Source organism: Papio anubis, chromosome 4 (genome assembly GCF_008728515.1).
Source record: "Papio anubis isolate 15944 chromosome 4, Panubis1.0, whole genome shotgun sequence".
Classification (NCBI taxonomy): domain Eukaryota; kingdom Metazoa; phylum Chordata; class Mammalia; order Primates; family Cercopithecidae; genus Papio; species Papio anubis.
In genome coordinates, this window is record NC_044979.1 from 116,886,567 (window position 1) to 116,906,837 (window position 20,271).

The 20,271-nt window shown below is 34.9% G+C and overlaps 1 long non-coding RNA gene across 1 annotated transcript; it reads right to left on the reverse strand.

Moving 5' to 3' along the window:
* Positions 1-602: 602 nt before the first annotated feature.
* Positions 603-20,127, reverse strand: LOC103882851. The gene is made up of 4 exons (XR_002520938.2): positions 19,477-20,127; positions 19,204-19,262; positions 18,967-19,091; positions 603-1,328 (listed from the first exon to the last, which is right to left on the reverse strand). It is a non-coding gene; the product is annotated as an uncharacterized LOC103882851 (long non-coding RNA).
* Positions 20,128-20,271: the final 144 nt, after the last annotated feature.

Here is a 20,271-nt window from a genome sequence, read left to right on the forward strand (position 1 = left end):
TCACGTTCTCTGACTTATCTGATATTGTTGACTGGTCTCTTCTCTTGTCTTCTGGTAATCCATTCTCAATTGTGCCCCTTATCTCTCTGACTGCCTTTCACCGGTCTCTAACTCTCTTTCTTAAACGTAGTTCAACTCAGGAGCTCGTCCTCTCTCCTGTTCTGGTGCTCAAGTCTTGAGTGTTGATTGTTCTAAATGATTTGAATGAGACTGCAATGGTTTTAACAGGTATTTGTGCTACATCTATGTTTTTACATTCAACCAAGCATATATTATAGAGGATAAAAGGTGAATTTCAAAATAAGGTCTTTAAGGATATTTTGCACTTGGACTAAACATCTACACTTCATGTTACAAATTCACACTCCAGTTCTATTTAGATATATTTTGGTGGGAAGTTTTCAGAAGCATCCAAGACAATCAAATTTTCATTGTTCAAATTGTAATAGGAAATCTAGACTCAACACTCCCCCTCCCCAATTCTAGTCCTTCTATATTCATGCTACTTTCAATCAAACTGAACTTGGGCATGTCCATCATGATCCTGACTGGAGTCATGAATATTGAGAGAGAGCCATAACAGTCTACACTGGGTGGCCTGAAACATGTCATTCATATGTATGAATACATAGATTTGATTCCCTTTTAGCCAATTTTTGAAACTAAATGAAATGTCAAACAGCAAGGTCTTGCTGTGAACTCTCATGGGGGTGAAATAAGCATGAGAGAATCAAGCTAGGATAGAATTGGAGAGACACATTCCGTTAATTTTTAAATGGTTTCATTTGCCTATTATACTTGTAAATAACATATTTAAACTCAGAATGCTCATGAGGAAAACTTGCCTTCTAATTAATAACTCACATTGGGATAATAGTCATGCTTGGAATTTAAAATCTTCTCTCTTGGACTTTTACCAAACATAAGAAATTTTATTCCAAGAGATAATTTTTGCATAATGATGTATTTTCAAAGAAATACAATAATACTCATTACATCTCTTCCAGATGCAATATGCCAGAACCAGCACCATCATTTCAGAGTGATACTGTCACATGCCCACTCAAACAAAATAAAACTTCCATCTGGGCAGATAATTTGGTTAAAATAAGAACTTTACTGATGAGTGCTTGCTTTATGTCTGCAAACTCTTTCCAGAAATCTACAAAGGGGAATGTTACATTTTAGTGCTTATAAATAGAGAGAGCCATCTTCTTTGATTTATTGCTTGTTTGCGATGTTGTTATGTTTACTTGTTAGAAATGACAGTACTTACTGGACATCCTGGATAGTGTCCGTGCCAGCAGTTTCACATCCATTAGTCAGGGCTAAAGAAAGTATGAGATACATGAGAATGTCTTAATTGAACTCCAACACAATCATTCTGTTGCTGTTGTCATTTTAACTTTTTCTTCACTCGAAAATATATGAGTGTTATAATTTTATTACAACCAGATTTTTTTTCCATTTTATCTGTGCTGAGGTCATAAAGGTTGGCTAGCTCTAACCACATTTTCAACTATGAGCTCAATAATATTTGAGAAAGTCTAAATTTTTAACTACCGAACTATAAACCTTTGAAAATGTTTTCAACTTTTAAAATTTTAATCAATTTTCAGAAAATTAAAAGTCAAAAAAATGTTCCAGTGTGAGTTGCCAAAGCTAGAATTCCATCCAGACTGGCATAAACGAAAGTAACTAATGAACTTGAATTAGAACAGAACTGAAAAATGCACTGGTTCAACTCCACGGCACAGCTCCTCTATTTTGTTCTGGGCTCTCTGTCCCAAAATGAAATAAAATGCTGAATTTGACTTCAGAGTCTATTTTTATTTAGCATTTCACAACCTTACACACACACACATACACACACTCTTGGGCTAGAAATAAAATCCTGCTTTGGTTTGATTTCATGTTGACAAATCCTCACCCATTTATCCCCTAGTCTTTCCCCGGTCAATCTGAAAGAGATATTTTCTCTGTCTCTGTCTCTCTCTCTGTCTCTTTCCCCACCTACTTCCATCAGCATAACCATCACTCCAACCCCCATGTTCATCAATTTTTGTCATTTTTTATATTATTTTAATTTTATTTATATCTTTCGTATTACTTATGTAGTATACATTTCTAATTTATCATAGTTTTAGAATCTTATCAAAAGAGAATTTATATTTAATATTTTAGCTTTTTTAACTTTCTATGATTCATCCATATTGTATATAGTTTACTTTATTTATCTTTCTCCTTTTTAAGATTCATTTGTGTGACTATACTACAGTTTATTCATTCATTCTTCTAGAAGAACATTTGAGTTCTGCCCAACACTTCTCTATGACTTTTCTCATACATTGTGTTGTGTACAAGGCTTTCTCTTGGGTAGATACGGAATTCCTATGTGGTAGGATGTGTGGATGTCCAGCCCTACACAGTGACATTAACCTGTTTTCTAGAAAGTCTCTATCATATACCAACCTAACAGCAGTGAATAATAGGTCCTCCCCATCCTTGATAAGGAAACACTTTCCAGCTTTGCTAGTCAAATGAATGTGAAATAGGGTCACATTGTGGGTTTGATTTGCATTTTCTTTATCAACAATCATGTTGATTTTTTTCAGACATCTATTAGAAATTAATACTTTCTCTTCTGTGTGTTGAATACCAATGGCTTTTTTGTGTGTGGTTTGTACTTTCTCTAGTGATGTTCAGAATTTTTTAAATTTGTTTTCAATACTGACTTTTCATCAGTTATGTGTTTGTTGAGAACATCTTCTCCTAGTTTTTAAAGTGTCTTTTCATGTTTTTTAATTTTAAAAAATCTTACTTTGAGGCAGGGTCTCACTACGTTGCCCAGGCTGGCCTGGAACTCCTGGGCTCAAGCGTTCCTCCCACTTCAGTCCCCACTGTAGCTGGGATTACAGGCAGGTAATGCCATGCGCAGCAGTCTTCATGTTTGGGGAGTGGTTCATGAAAGTTTTCATTTTCAGTACAGTCAATTTTATTAAGTATTATATAGCCTATATTTAAGTATTTTGTTTAAAATGACTTTTGCTATGTAAGGACTAAACTATTTATCCATATTTTCTTGTGAAACTTTTACTGTTTTACTTCTTTTCTTAACTTTTAATTCTGAAATGACTATAAATTCACAGGAAATTGCAAACTTTATAAATAAGTCCCCTCACCCAGTACCCCTCATCCAATTTCTCCCAATTTTTACATCTTCCATAGCTCTGGTACAATATCAAAACCAGGAAATTGGAATTGGTATAGCATAAATATGTTGTTCTGTGTCATTTTATGACATGTGTAAGTTCATATAACCCCACAGCATTCAAGGCGCAGGCTGGCCCACCACCAGCAAGATCTCTGTGCCACCTCTTTATGGCCATACCCGTCATGTCTCACCCATCTCCTTCCCCACCTAAGCATCCCTAATTTCTGGCAAATGTTAATTTATTCTTCGCGTTTCTTATCCTGTCACTTTAAGAATGTTATATAAATGCGGTCATACAATGTATGACATTTTAAGATCAACCTTTTTTATTCAGCATAGTACCCTTTAGTTCCATCCTACTTGTATGTATCAATAATTAGTTGCTTTTTATTTCAAAATAGTATGTTATGCTACTAATGTACACAGTTTCTTTAACTATTCATCTGTTGTAGGATGTATTGGTTGTTTTCAGGTTTGAGCTATCACAAATACAGCTGCAATGAACATTCATGGACAGGTTTTCGTATGGACATAAGATTTCATTTCTCTAGGATAAATGCACTAGAATTTGAATGCTAGGTTCAATGAATGGTAAGGGCATACACAAGTTGGGTTTTTGTTTTGTTTTTGTTTTTGTTTTTTTGAGACCGAGTCCCTCTGTCACCAGGCTGGAGTGCAGTGGTGCAATCTTGGCTCACTGCAACCTCCGACTCCCTGGTTCAAGCGATTCTCCTGCCTCAGCCTCCCAAGTAACTGGGATTAGAGGCATGCGCCACTACACCCAGCTAATTTTTATATTTTTAGGAGAGATGGGTTTCACCACGCTGACCAGGATGGTCTCAATCTCCTGAACTAGTGATCCACCCGCCTCAACCTCCCAGAGTGCTGGGATTACAAGCATGAGCCACTGCGCCCGGCCTATACATGTTTTAAAGAAATGGCTGTAGGATTTTAAACTTGCACCAAAAATATGCTATAGGACCCAGTTTCTAACACATCCTCACCAGTGCTTGGTAACAGTCTGCTGGTATCAACATTTTAGCACTTGTAGTGAGGTTTGGAACACTTACCATTATGATCCTTTACCCTGCCCCAATTATAATTAACTGAAACATTTCCTCTACGTGCGTTGAGGACCACATCAAACTGTGGTAAGATGCTTGCTTTAGCTGTCAAAAATAATTTTGAAAACTCAAAAGGAGAGAAAAAGTCTATTATTGACCCTCTTGCTCTTTCTTACATGCTTTCATCTGCTCTAATGTCCCAAGAGTCCTTTTATTAAATCATTTTCTTTCTGTTTAGAGAGCTTCATTTAGCGATTGCTTTAGGGCAGGTCTGTTGGCAACAAAGTCTCTTAGATTTTCTCATCAGAGAATGTCTTGATTTCCTCTTTATTCCTAAAGAGTATTTTCATTGGGTATAAATTGACAATTCTCTTCCTTCAGCAACTGAAAAATACTGTGTCATTTTTTTTCTGACTTCCTTGATTTATGATTTTTAAAAAAATCTGCTTTCATTTGAGTTGTGTTTCACCTGTCATTTCTCACTGATTTTCAAAATTTTTTTTGTCTTTAATTTTCAGAAATTTAGTTATGATGGGTCTTGGAGAGGATTTCCTTAGGGTTATCCTGTTTGAGGTTCACTAGGATTATTGGATCTGTAAGTATATGTCCTTTTGCCAAATTTCAGAAATGTTTCACTGTTACTTTTTCAGTACTTTTTCTAACCATCCTCTTTGTTCTCTCTTTCCAGGGCTCTGATGACACAAATGCCATGTCTTTTATTAGAGTGAGTTCACCAGTCCCTGGGGGTTGGCTCAGTGATTTCAGTGTCTTTTCTCTCTGTTGTTCAGATTGAATAATTTCTTTATTATGCAATCCACTTTCTTATTCACTGAGAAGCTTTCTTAAGTAATTGTATGCCCATGTGGTTTATCTTTGTGTCTCTATTTCTTTAATACTTTTTTGTTTGGGGAGAGTCTTTTTAAGTTTGTTTCAAGACTGTTCGTAATAGCATATTGAAGAATATTTATCACAGTTACTTCAAAATCTTGGTCAGATCATTCTAACATTCTTGTCACTTCATTTTTGCCATATATTAATTGTCTTTTATTCTTCAGCTTGAGATGTTCCTGGTTTTTTATATGACTAGTGATTTTTCTGTTGAAATCTAAACATTTTTTTGCTATGGCATAAGAGTCTGGATCTTACTGAAACCTTTTTGGCTGGCTTTCTGCAACACAGCTGCAGCAGAAGTAGAGGGAATTGCTACCTCATTACGGCCAGGTGGAGCTCCATTGACACCTGAGCCGAGCAAGGGGCTCCCTCTTATTGCTGGGAAGGGTTGGAAGTTTCTGCTCCCCATATGGTCTTCACTGAAATACAGTAGGAAGGGTCTGCTTACCAGTGGGCGAACGTGTAAGTCCTGAGCCTCTATTCAGCCTCATCTGATACCACCCTGTGAGTAGAGAAGGGTCCCTCAATCCTGATGGGTTGATGGGGAAGCCCAAGCCCCACGTAGCCTTCACCAACACCAAGGAGGAGTGTGACTACTGGCTGGGAGGGTGAAATACTGGCCCCTTATATGGCCTTCTCAGATACCATCCACGGGGAGCAGGTGTTGAAAGTCCCCAGCACAGCCTTTTGAGGGTGAAAGTCTAGGACCCTCCCAGCCTTTGTTGGCGGAGGAGGGGATGGTGCCATAGTTTTTCCTGTGATGTTCAGTTGCAGTCAAGCAGTTATTGCCTCTCCTGATCCTTTGACTAAAGGGGTCAGGATTTTCTTGAGGTTTTTTGTCTGTGATGGTTGACATTCTGGGTTCCTGGCTTCTTCAGCACCCAATCTGGGACATGTAAGGGGCGTAAAGAGCACCCAGGGAATTCACCAGCAGGCTGTTCTTTGGGGCTTGTGGTTCCCAGCCAGCCAGTCTGTCTCTTTTCTCCATCTTTCAGAGTCTTCTTATGCTTGTTTTATATATAATGTCTAGAACTGTGAAGTCCCAATAGAAAAATGGTGCCTACTCCATTTTCCCAGAAGTACAATCTATAACTTTAGATTCAACAACTGAATCCTTATTTTACTAGAGATAACTTATGTATTGATATATAAAGTAAGGTAGAGCTCCAATTTTAATTTTTTATGAATAACATATTTTCCAAGTTCATTTATTGAGCTCTTACTCTTTTCTCCACTAATATTTGCAATATCTATCATATTTTGGGACTGTTTTTCCATCATCGGTTTGTCTATTCCTACACCTTTACCAAACCATCTAAATTACTACAAAATACATGATAAGTTCTGGTTTCTGGAAGTTCAAGTCCTCATGTAGTGTTTTCCTTCACAATTGGCCACTGTAACCTTGGTCCTTTATTCTTCTGTACAAATTTTAGAATCATCTTATCAATTTGTTAGAAGAATACTAACTCTAATAGCTTTCTAATCTATATATAAATTTAGAAATAGTTTAAATATATCATCAGCTATCTTACACATGTTATTAGTTTTTTCCTGACTTAATATTTTATGAACCTATTGTGAATGATGACTTCTCTTCATTGTTTTTAATTGTTCACTACAAATATAAAAATCTCTTTTATAGTTGTTTTATATGCAGCCAGTTTGCTCAATACAAGTATTATGTTTGATAATGTTTTGTAATCAGATAATTTAGAGGTTTCTATATAAATGTATATAAAACGCAAATAACATTCCTTGTTCCTCCTTTCCAATCTCTAAAGCATTTTACTTATATGGTTGCACTGACTAGAAGTTCCAACACAATGTTGAATAAAATTTGTCATATTAGGCATCCTTAACACATTCTGAAATTCAAAGGGAAGCTTTCTAAATTTTCCCCATTTAGAAATATGTGTGCTTTATTTTTTTTATATCCTCTACCTGGTTAAGAAAGTTTGCTTATATTTCTAAATTACTAAGATTTAATTTTGATGAAAATCCTACATTTAATTATTAATTCATGGAGAGTCATATAAAAAAACCTTTTTCCATATATTGAAATTATCATATTGTTTATCTTCTTAAATCTACAAATGGAATGAATTACATTTATGAATGAATTTTGCAATGAATATTAGACAAAATACAATTTGATCATGAGTATTACCTTTTTACAAAAATTGGTGGAAATATCCATATAGATTTATATAAGTATATGCACACACAAAATTATAAAATACAAGAGAAAAATGATTCTGTGTGACCATGTCTCATAATATTTTTGTCTAGTTTTGATATTAAGATTCCTTGGCCTCAAAGGATTACGTAAGTTTTCCATCTTTTCCAGTTGTTATAAAACTCTGTATAAAACTGATCTCTACCTTGAAAGCTTTGCAGGCCATATGGTCTGATTCATGGAAAAGTTATTGCTTCATATTTAGTTATATAAATATTCAAGTCTTTGATACTTCTCAAATAAATTTTGCTAAGCTATATTATTTTGGAACTTCTTCCATTGCCTCTAAGTTTTTGACACTGGTAGCATATATTTGTTGTTAAAATTTTTCTTATATGACCTTTGAAATCACTAAAAGTTCTATAGTTCTGTGCTCCTGTTCCTTCCTCTTTCCTTTTCTTCTCTTGGTCTATCTTGTCATACATGCTCTGTTTTACAAGTCTTTTCAAACAATCAACTTGTAGCTTTCTTCTTTGTTACAATTTTGGTTTCTATTTTAATGATTTTATGTTTTATTATTATCTTGTTCCTTCAAATTTGTAGTTTTTTTGTTCTTTATTTTCTTAAGTTCATCAATTGCTTATTTATTTTTACAATTTCTGTTTTTATATATAAATATTTATGAATATAAATCACCTCAAAATGCCACTCTGCTTTCCCTAAAATATTTGATATGTAGTGACTATATTATTCATTTATAGGTATTTTTAAATTTTGGGTATGATTTATTGTTTAATCCAAGAGGCTTTAGAAGGATGCATGGTTTTCATTTAAATGTGTAAATGTAACTGCATTTTTCACTAGTACTTAGAGTTAAATTCTTATTTAATTATGATTTGATGAGATAATGCAGGAAGCATAATCCTTTTTATTTTTAAACTGAGACTTCTCTGTAATCATATCTGATGAACTTTCTAAATTACCTATATGCCCTACAGAAAAATTAGACATTTCATAATTTTTGAATATTTTACTTTAACTATAAAGCTATATTAGTTTTTATGTTTTTAAACATGCCATTACATTTTTTCAAATTAATGCACTTATCATCTATGAATAAAGAATGCTTTCCTTTCTTCCTTTCCAGCATAAATATCTTTTATTTCTTTTTCTTGCCTATTGCACTGGCTAGATCTTTCAATACCATGCTGAAGTGGTAAAAGATATTTATCTTGTTGTTAATCTTTTGATTATTGACCTACAGCCTATAATGTTACTGGCAGGTTGTTTATAGATGCCCTTTATCAGGTTAAGAAAGATTCCCTTTATACTTATATTGATGAGAACTATTGTAAACAACAGATGCTGCATTTCATAAAAGGCCTTTATAGTGACTGTTAAGAAAATTAAATTGTGTTTTCCTTTTATAGTGTGCTAGTATGCTAAATTATATTGATTTCCCAATGTCAATCTAATCTTCCAGTCCATAGATAAATCCCACCTAGTTTACACACTATATATCATTGTATTCAGTTTCCTAACATTTTTATTAAAATTTTTGCATCTGTGTTCATGAGAGATATTGATTTGCAGGTTTTTTTCCTGCAGTGTCTTTGTTGGTTATCAGGTAATGATGGACACATAAAATGAGTTGTGACATCATCCTTTCTTTTTAATTTTCTGGAAGAGTTTACATAAAATTGTTATTTTTTCTTCCTTAAAATTTTGGTACGGTTCACCAGTAAAACCATATGGACCTGGAGTTGTATTTGTAAGAAGGTTTTTAACTATAAATTTAATGTATTTAATATACGTGGCTTTTTAGAGTATCTGTTTCTTTTCGAGTAAACTCAATAGTTTGTGTCTTTCAAGGGATTTGTTCATTTCATCAAAGCTGTTGAGGATATCTGCATAAAGTTGTTGATAGTATTCCTTTGTTATGCTTGTAATATCTTTAGACTTCGTGTGATGCTGTCACTCTCATTCCTCATATTTTTATTTTGTGTCTTCTTTATTACTTTGTTCATCAGCCTGGCTGTATATTTATAAATGTGTTGATCTTCTCATAGAACAATATTTGTTGCATTGATTGTCTCTATTGTTTTCCCGTTTTCTATTTTATTGATATCTATCCTTATCCTTACTTTTTCTTTTCTTCTATTTATTTTAATGCCATTTGTTCTTCTTTTTCCAGTTTTCTAAAATGAAAATTAAGAGCAATTATTTGAGATATATTATTTTTGCTTATAAAGGTGCTTAGTGTTACAAATTTTCTATTAAGTACTGCTTTAGCAGCACTCTCCAAATTTTGATATATTGATTTTTCATTTGAAATTCATTTGAATTTCATTCATATGAATTATTTAGTGATGTGTTTTTCATTCCAAATACTTAAAGGTTTTCTGGAGATCCTTACTTTTTAGATTTCCAAATTTATTCTATTTTAGTCAGAAAAATATACTTTAAGTGATGAATTATTTCAAAGTTATGTAGACTTATGTCACAGCCTGGAATATGGCCTATCTTTGAAAACATGTTATGTGTTTTGGAAAAATGTGTATTACATAGTTTTAGGGTAAAATGTTCTATAAATGTCAAACAGGTCAAGTTGATTGATGGTTAATTGTTAAATTCTCTGTATCCTCACTTATTTTCTGTCTATTTGCTTCTTCCAGTACTGAAAGGGTATATTGAAATATTCAACTATGATTGTGGATATGTCTATTTCTCCTTTAATAAATTTTGCCTAGAGTGTTTTGAAGCATTTTTTTGTCAATTTAAACGTGCTGTATTCTCTTGACAAATCCACTCTTTCATCATTAAAAATGGCCTTCTTCGTTCCTGGCAATGTTCTTTGCTGTGAAATCTATTTAGCTGTTTCAGTTTTCTCTTAATTAGTGTTACTTTAACTTGTTTGTATCTTTATATTTCAAGCATGTTTTCTCTATGCAACATATGGATAAGTTTTGCTTCTCACATCTAACCCAACAATCTCCATGTTTTAATTGAGGCTTGCACAATTTACATTCAGTGTAATATTACCAATGGTTAGGCTTAAGTCTACCGTCTCACTATCGTCATTTCTTATCCCCTTTCTTGTTTTGCCTTCTTTGGAGTTAATTGAATGCTTTTATGATTTTATTTTATCTTCTTTACTGGATTATTGGCTAACGATCTTTGTTTTGTATTTTAGTGGTTTATTTAAGGTTTGTGGTATACATCTTTAACTTACTATAGTCTATCATCATATATTATACCACTTCGTGTATAGTGTATAACCTTCCAGCAATATACTATTCTCCATTCCCAACCTGTGTGTTTTTAATGTCAAACATTCTATTTTTACAATGTTATGAATCCCTCACTAAATTGCTACTATTTCTGTTTAGACAATTATATTTTTAATTATTTCTTTTTAATTGACAAATAATAATTATGTATATTTATGGAATACAATGTGATACTTTGATCTATGTATACACTGTAGAAAGATTCAATCAAGCTAATTGACATACTCGTCACCTCACCAAAGTCATTTTTTGGGGTGAGAGTGTTAAAAATTAATTCTTTTAGCTACTTTGAAATACAAAATATATTATTATTAATTGGAGTCACCATGTAACACAATAGATCACTAAAACTTATTCTTCCAGTTTAACTGAGCTTGCACCCTTTGATTAACATCTTCCCTTTCCTCATCCCTCCTCCCCCTCTAGTGTCTGCTAACCATCCTTCTGTTCTCTTTCTCTCAGATAAACTTTTTTAGATTCCGCATGTAAGTGAGATCATATTTGTCTTTTTGTGCCTGTCTTATTTCACTTAGGATAATGTTCTTCACTTTCATCAATGTTGCTGTGAACGACAGAATCTCCTCCTTTTTTAATACTGTAGAGTATTCCATTGGGTATAAATGCCACATTTTCTTTATACATCCATTCATTAACGAACACTTAGGTTGCTTTTATATCTTGGCTATTGTGAGTAATGCTGAAATGAACATGGGCATGCAGGTATCTCTTGGACACACCAATTTCAATTCCTTTGGTTATATCTTATACACTGAATAAATTATCTGAAAAAAATTAAGATACCTATCTCACTTATGATAGCATCAAAGAATAACATAAAATATTTAGGAGTAAACTTAAGAAGATGCTTTTACTGTACAATAAAAATTATAAAACATTGATGAAAGAATTGAAGAAGACACAAATACATGAAAACATATTCCATGTTCATGGGTTGAAAACATTAATATTGTTAAAATGTCCATACTGTCCACAGCAAGCTACAGATTCAACACAATTCCTATCAAAATTTCAATGTTATTTTTACAGAAATAAAAACTATTCTAAAACTTATATGGAACTCAAATAGCCAAAGCAATCTTGAACAAAAACAATAAAACTGGAGGCATCACACTCCCTGATTTCAAAATATAAAGCTATTGTAATCAAAACAGCATAGTACTGCATAAAAACAGACACATCAACCAACAGAATAGAATAGAAAGACCAGAAGTATTTACAACCAGTTGATTTTTTACAAGGGTACCAAGAGCACACAATGGAGAAAGAACGGTGTTTTAACAAATTGTGTTGGGAAAACTGAGTATTGACATGTAGAAGAACAAAATTGGACTCCTACCTCACACCATATACAAAAATCAACTCAAAATGGATAAAAGATTTAAACATAAGATGTGAAACTCTAAAACTACTTGAAGAAAACATAGGGGGACATCTCCACAACAATGGTATTGGCAATAATTTCTTGGAAAGGACTGCAAAAAGCACAGACAACAAAAGCCAAAATAGAGAAATCAGATTGCATAAAACTAAAAAGCTTTTTCACAGCAAAAGAAACAACAGATTGAAGAGACAACCCATGTACTAGGAGAAAATATTTGTAAATCATACATTTAACAAGGGACTAATACCCAAAATATATGAGAAACTCAAACAACTCAATAGCAAGAAAATAAAACACCTTTCTAAAAAACAAAGGATCTAAACAGACTCGTCTCTTTTTTTTTTTTTTTTTTTTTAAGACAGAATCTTGCTCTGTTGCCCAAGCTGGAGTGCGGTGGCGCAATCTCGGCTCACTGCAACAGACTCCTCTCAAAAGAAGAGATACAAATGGCCAAAAGACTTATGAAAGAAGCTCAACATCTCTAATCACCAGGGAAATGCAAATTAAAACCACAGTGAAAAATCACCCCATAGAATGGCTAATATAGAAAAGATGAAAGATAACAAGCAGTGGTGAGGATGTGGAGAAAAGGGAACCTTGCACGCTATTTGTGGAAATACAAATTAGTACAGCCATTTTGGAAAATAGTATCAAGGTACCTCAAAAAAATAGAATTCTATAAATAGAATTACTACATAATCCAGCAATTTTACTTCTGGAAAATTGTCAATTATATTTCAAAGAGACTTAAGTAATAAGTGGAAAATTTTATGTATTTATTCATGTAATTCCAATTTCAATAGTTTTTTTGTTAATTTTATAGATCCATATTTCCATCTGGTAGAATATTCTTCCTGCCTGAAGGATTTTCTTTAACATTTCTTATATGTCTGCTGGTAACAGATACTTTCTGCTTTTGTATGTCTGAAAAAGTCTTTATTTAGCTTCATTTTTGACATATTTTCAACAAGTATAGAATTTTCACTTGGCATGTTGGACTTCTGTTGTTGCTGTACTTTAAAAAATGTTCTCATGCTGCTTTCTTACTTACATGGTTTCCAGTAAGAAATCTGCTGTCATCCTTATCACTGCTGGTCTGAACATAATGCACCTTTTTTCAAGCTGTTTTTCCTAGTTGTTATTAGCAGCTAGTGTGTATTATTTTTCCTTCACCACTGGTTTTGAGCAAACTGGTTATGATATACCTTAGTTTTGTTTTCTTCATTTTTCTTATACTTAAATTTATTTAGCTTCTTAAATGTGTGGATTTATAGTTTCTATCAAACTTGGAAAATTTTTGACTATTCAATATTTTTAAGCTCCTCCCCTCTGTCCTCTCAGGCACTTCAATCACACATATATGTGGCTACTTGCAGTTGTCCCACAGTTCTCTGAGGCTCTGTTTATTTCCTCTCTACCAGTCATATTTTCTTACTTATTTGCATGCCTTGTAATTTTTATTAAATTTCATACACTGTGAATTTTGCTTTGTTGGGAGCTGGATATTTCTGTATTCCTATAAATATTCTTGAGTTTTGAGCAGTTAAATCTTGTGGAAACAATTTGAAACTCTGGGGTTTAATATTCGTTAGTTGTGACCAGAATAGTGCCCAATCTAGGGCTAAATATTTCCCTCTATTGAGGCAAAGCCTTCTTGTGTACTCTACCTAATTCTTAATGAATCTCATGCCTTTCCAGGCTGTCTGATGGAATTAATATTCTTCGCAGCCAAGTGCGAGTATTGGGTACTGTTGCTTTTCATCCTTCCAGATGCTTCTTTCCTTGGCCTTGGGTAGTTTTCTGCAATCAGGGATTTTGTGAACACATTGTATACCATCTGCAAGTTGCCAGAGTTCTTTCTGTGTACCCTTTCTTCTCTCAAGCACCTAGTTGAGCAAATTCTAGCCACTTTGTTACCACTGACTCTCAGCTTCATCTCTTCAACTCAGAACTCCACTAGGCTGTCTGGGTTCCCTCTTCCTGCCCCTGACCCTGGAAACCCTCTCAAGATGTTAAGCTAGAGAAATTATAGGGCTCACCTTGTTCTATTCCTGTCTCTCAGAGATGATGGTCATTTAGTGCCTGATATTCAGTGTCTTAAAACACATTGTTTTATATGTTTTGCTAATTTGTTTTGTTTCAGGCAAGAGGCAAACATACACTCCATTACTTTCCCCTGCCCCAAAACAAAATTCAGTACATCCTCACTACATTTTTGATCTTGGATTTTTAATACAACTTAAGATATGTATTTAATGCATTTTGTTTGTTGTCCTTTGAAAGAAAGTTATTTCCCAAAAATGTGATTGATTCTATCCACTATGTCAAATAATTGCTTTAAGTTCTATGTGTAAAAGGTTAAAGAATCTCATTGGATTCGAACAAATCCCATGGCAGAATACATTTTATTAGATATATATTCTACTAGATGCCATTTCAAATATATACGCAAGATATATATTACTAAATATAAGAGAAAGATATATGTATGAAACAAAATGACATGGAAACATAAAATATAACAGAGATGCAGAAAAAGAAAATTAAGGAGATGATAAGCAGTGATCATGATAAGACAGGCAGAAATTTAAGGAAAGATTGCTTAATAGCATGAAGAACAATATCTTGTTTTGATAAAAGTATGACACAGATATACCAGTCATGAACGAGGTGCTGGGAATGAGAAGAAACAAAAATCTTGTTGAGCATCAGGAAAGCTCTAAAATTAAGGATCTGACAAAGAGAAATGAGGCTGTCATTACTAGTCATAATGAGTCCAAATCAATCATGATGCATTGCCTGGGGGCTGGGCGCGTTCCTGTCTCTCACAGAATCAAGGTTCTTTAGCAAAGAATAGTGAGAAAATTAGAAAGGCAATCAACAGTGCCACAGGAACAGAGCCCTCAGAGTCCAAAGTGCATGGTGGATAATGATAAGGGGGACTCCCCTCACCCTCTGAAACACTGTCTGAGGTAGTGTTGTCACAAAAATATTCTTTTTGCCTCAAATGCACTACACATTTTTTAAATTCAAGTGTTCTTATTACAGATTTTTCTCATGTTGCTCCACCCTGCACTCCACAGCACTCAGAGTCGTCAAATGTCATACAGCTCGTCTGGCAGATAGTCCTGCACTCATAATCATCTCTCCAAAGACCAGCACTACTTTCTGCAGGGCTGTGCTCATTTTGAAGCTTCTTTTTCCTTCCAGAAACTTCTAAGTCGCTCACATAGTTACTACTAATCTACTAAGTGGATGTCAAGCTTAATGGAGTTTAAAGAGCATCAATTTTAGATTTAGCAAACTGGGTTTGAACCTTGCTTACATCATCTCCCAGCTGGTGAACTGGCACACATAACCTAAAACTAAGATATAAGATCCATCCTTTAGAAATGCCTGATACACGGGGGGAAAAATGGATAAGTGTTGGCCATGATTGTTAGAAAAATATCCACTTCACTCTAGTGCCTGGGTTCTATGCACAATATGCATTGTGCATCTTAGCTTTTATGATTTGTTTCAGAACATATTCAAATTAGATGTTCTTTTAAGTATATGTATTTTGCCACAGAATGGGAGTGGAGAAAGCAAATAAAATTTGGAATGACATGAACAGAAAAATTTGTCAAGAAGTATTTCAAAAAAATTGAATCGTAATGTATTTATGAAACTTTCAGTCAAAATAGCCAGTGGTAAGAATTAGAGTTGAAAGCACCTACCCATTACACACAGGAGTAGAATGCTCACTTAAGGAGACAATGCAAAGCCAAATGAAATAAATAAATGCAAGTTATCACAGTCCCTAGGGTTTTAAAAAATCCTTCTTTTTTTCCAAATTAAATCCTGTTTATGTCCTTGGGAATGAGTCAAACACACAATGCTGAGACAAGTAAAAAGAATTCAGTGTTTATTTCCCACTGGTATGTGTTGAGTCATTACCGGTGGTAAATAACTCTTTCACATGAATTATCCATAAAAGATCGAGGAAAATTAAGTACTGACAAGGTTTCAATTACCAATCATTAAATCAAGAAAAATTTTCTATTATTCCATTTCTTCTTAATTAACTCTATCATATCTGACTTAATGGTTCTCAACTTTGTGCCTTCAAGGTAACAAATAAGGGGTTACTCTGTGCTCCTGATGAAGTTAAATGTTATTCTGTGTATCCCAGTATTTTGTTCCTCCTGATTTCTGAGATGTTAGATTTAGAATTCCTAAATGTCTGACGTTAGAATTATTACTCCCATATTACAGATAATAAACTGAAGGTCTCCAATCTCAGCAGCATCACGGGACATATAGCTAATGCATGGAGAGCTGGCATCTGTATCCAGGTGTGCTTAATTACTCCACCTCACTATTCACAGGGTAGTGGTTCCCTTTATTATGAACAAAACACGAGTCTATTTTTTCTTACACTAGATGCTATGGGTTAAATTGTGCTCCTCACCAAAAAAATGCATACATTAAATTTATAACCACCAGTACCTCAGAATATGTTCTTATTTGGATACAGGGTCTTCGAAGAGGTAATCAAGTTAAATGAGATCATTAGGCTTCACCTTAATCCAATATGACTAGCACGTTTATTAAAATAAGAGATTTAGACACATATGCATAGAAAGAAGATGTGAAAAGAACTAGAAGATAGCCATCTACAAACCAAGGACAGAGGCTTTACAAGGAACCAGCCCTGCCAGCACCTTGATCTTGGAGCTTTCAGCCTCCAAAACTGAAAGAGAATAAATTTCTGTTTCTGCAGTCACCCAGGCCATGGTACTTTGTTAAGTACCTAGCAAGCTAATGTATTTCCATCATATTTATGACAAGCTTATACACTTCCATTGCATTTACTACAGCATCTTGATATGCATTTATTGAAGTTATTGATTTAAATGACACTGCATGCCACAGGGACCAGGACAGCCCCAGATCTCACCACTAGAGACTCAGTCACTAGACTGATGTGGGTGTCACAAAGAGATGTGCTCTGAAAATGGCTCATTTCTCATCCTTGCTCTGCCATCTCAGCTGGCTCCTTTCTGCGTTTGTGTATGCCTGGTATATCACCAACCACAGTCTACCCTCTGTGAGGGAATATAACATGTATGTGTCATTCTCTCTCACTACAGAGTGGTTACTTGAAGGTAAAAGGCCCAAGATTAATTTATCTCTAAATCTCAGGCAGATATTCGTCCTGAGCACATCAGTTACTAGAGACACACTGCACTGAATTAAGTTAATACTCATGGTATGTTAAAGCTGAAATAATACTTAAAGATCTTCTAGTTTCGGGAGAGCAAAACTGGGTCCAAGTGGGCTGAAATGGTATATTTCTTTAGCAATTGGCCAAAAGAAATCTGACCCTCAGAATATCTGCTTCCAATTTCCTCTTACTCTCTATATGCATCTCTCTCAAATTTAGCATACTATTTTGCATTTAGGTTTAGTTGACTTGTTCTTACAAATTTATTGGTTTTTACATTTGTTTATGGATGATAAACTTCTCCCTTTTCCCCTTTGTCTGTTTCTGTGAGTTATTTTTAAACCTGGATTGTAGTAAGGGAAATTCCTTGGAAAATAATTCTTAGGAAAACTGGCTCTGATTACTTTCTATTGAGAATTCTATTGACAACAGCAATCCCCATGGCTGTGCTCAAAGATGCATTATATACCAAAAGACATTCCATTCCACATGGTCACATTAAGGAACATTGGTTTTGTCATTCTCTATCATTTTCCTTCCGTTTTCATGTTACTCAATGATGTTCTTTGCTTTCCCCCACAGGAACAGCTAACAAATATCATGAGATAGTTTTACTTAAGAAAGTAGTTTGCAATTCCAGGAATTACCAAATGTCTGAATCAGCATATTAAATACACTCAGACCACATTCTATGAGTACCAGTATTTTTTTTTTTGGTCCCCAGTTGACTGCCTTAGGTCAAGAAGGGTTGAATTGAATTAGAAGAAGTAGGAAAAGGAGGAAAAAGGAAATGGTATTTTAAGTAGAGGGGAGGACGTGAGCAATGGGATGGGGTGACAAAGTTGCACACAAGTGAAGGAGCAACACAGGAGGGGTGGGGAGGCGGGGTACCAGCAGGAAGAGCTCTGAAGGAGGGCCCAGCTAGAGTTTATGCTATATATTACAGGTAACAGGGAACCAGAAAAGTGTGTGGGAAGAGAGACATGATTGGGCCTTGTGTGGGAAATATATTGGAGCAATTGCACTTCTCGTTTGAGGAGGAAGTACAGGGTAGGCAGAAAGATGAAACTAAAGGCTTTAGTAGTAATCCAGATGAAAACATAACGGTTAGAAATCGGGCTTCGTAATGAGCAAAGAAGCAGATAAAACCAGGACCATATCAGAATTAAAATGAACCAGAGTTAGTGAAAAGATGGGATTGTAAGAGAGATGGCTGTGGGATGTTTTCAGCAGAAGGGATGCCTCAGGGTGGGGGTGCCACTGGCTGAGATACTGACTGCGAGCAAAGCAATACATTTTAGGGAGGGTGACAGATCTATTCTGAGCTGTGGTGGAATGTCCTGGTAGAAATGTCATGTAGGCAGATGAAAGTTTTCATATGGTGTCACAAGAAAGCTTGGGTGTATACTTGTCACTTATGAGATGAAGATGTGAAGTCAAGAGAGAGGCTGAGCTAACCTGCAGAGATACACAATGTGGAAAGGGAAGAAGCTAGAGTCCGAAATCTAAGGACAGTGCCACTTAAAAGGTATGTTGAAAGGAAAGACAGGGAAAAGGGAAGAGGAGAAGAACTGAAAAAAACAAAACCAGAGTTTTATACACCAAAGTAAAGAGAGTTTCATGAAGAAAAGTACGATCAGAATTGTAAGTTGATATGGGAAAGTTGAATACGAGAAAGAATGAAAAGAAGCGGAATAATCAGAAAATCATTAGTTACCTCTGAGGAAGCATTTCCAGTCCCGTGGTTATGTGATAAGGTATAGAGATCGGCCTCAGTTTTGTTGAGAATCCAGGAGGAAATCAGCAGAGGCAGCATATGTAGAGAATTCTTTCAGAAGTTTTCTATAAATTGATATAAAAGCAAATTGCAACGAAATGCATTCAATGTAGGGAGACCAAAGCAAATATAGAGGCCACCATATAAAGGAGTGAATGGTAGCACCACATGATGTACCTGAGTCAAACTTGGGAGAACTTTCTTCCTCTTCTTCTGTATGTGTTCCTTCAAAAAATCTTCAAAGGTTATTACACTATTAAAGATTTGCTACAATCTTCAGGAGTTCTTCAGCTAATCAATCACATTTTCCTTTGCAAGTCACGTGTCAGAAAATTTACACTTTGTTAACACAAGTAATATTTTTCACTGGGGGATAACTTAATCCAGCTTCTCTCACTTGCCCCTTTGCCATCCTCAGATATATCTAATCATGAGTCACTTTTTGCTCACCTGGTACTCCTGATAGGTTCAAGAGATTTTTCTACATAAAGTGGCTCTATGTTTTGAGATCCTGTGGCCAAATCTGCCTTTTCCTTATCCATGACCAGCTCTAAATAGGAGTACCTGGTGTCTGTAGCAGGGCCCCGGGGGCGGGGGGTGCTGGCAGCCAGTGAGGACAAAGCTGGCAAGGGCTAGCAGTAACCAGCCAACGGGTCCTACCATCTGAGTTCCTATGACAAGTTCCCCACCTACACTATGAGGTGTTTTAGAGCTGTGGTCAAACGTTTTATATAAACAAGAGCTGAGACCACAAACTATTAAGTGCAACATGTCAGTTAATAATTATTTAGTGTCCAGTGCCAAGAAAGTGCTTCTCACACAGAGTGTCCTTGAAAAGAGAACCATGATATTTACAATGCCAAGAGGACTTGTGAAGCAAGGCTATGTGCCAAGCAAGTACGCATGTGCAGATTGGGCTAGGCCAAGTTTGGCTCCATTTAGAATAAAAGCTTTGTCTTTCTCTGCTTCTACTATATGCAACAACTTTTATTTGGTTGTTTTATTAGCAAGTAAGCGGAGCTGCAGAAAAGATTAATGCCATTTGTATGACTTTTCTTTATTGCAGTTATTAAGAACAATTCTTTCCTTATCTTTAGTGGTATTTGTATTTTTATGTTACATATTTTTTTAATTTTGAAACTACAGAAAATATTACCTGTAGCATAATAAATACATTAAGATTACTTAAAATCCCATTATTGGAGAAAAGCACTTTTAACATTATGTTCCACTATTAATACATAG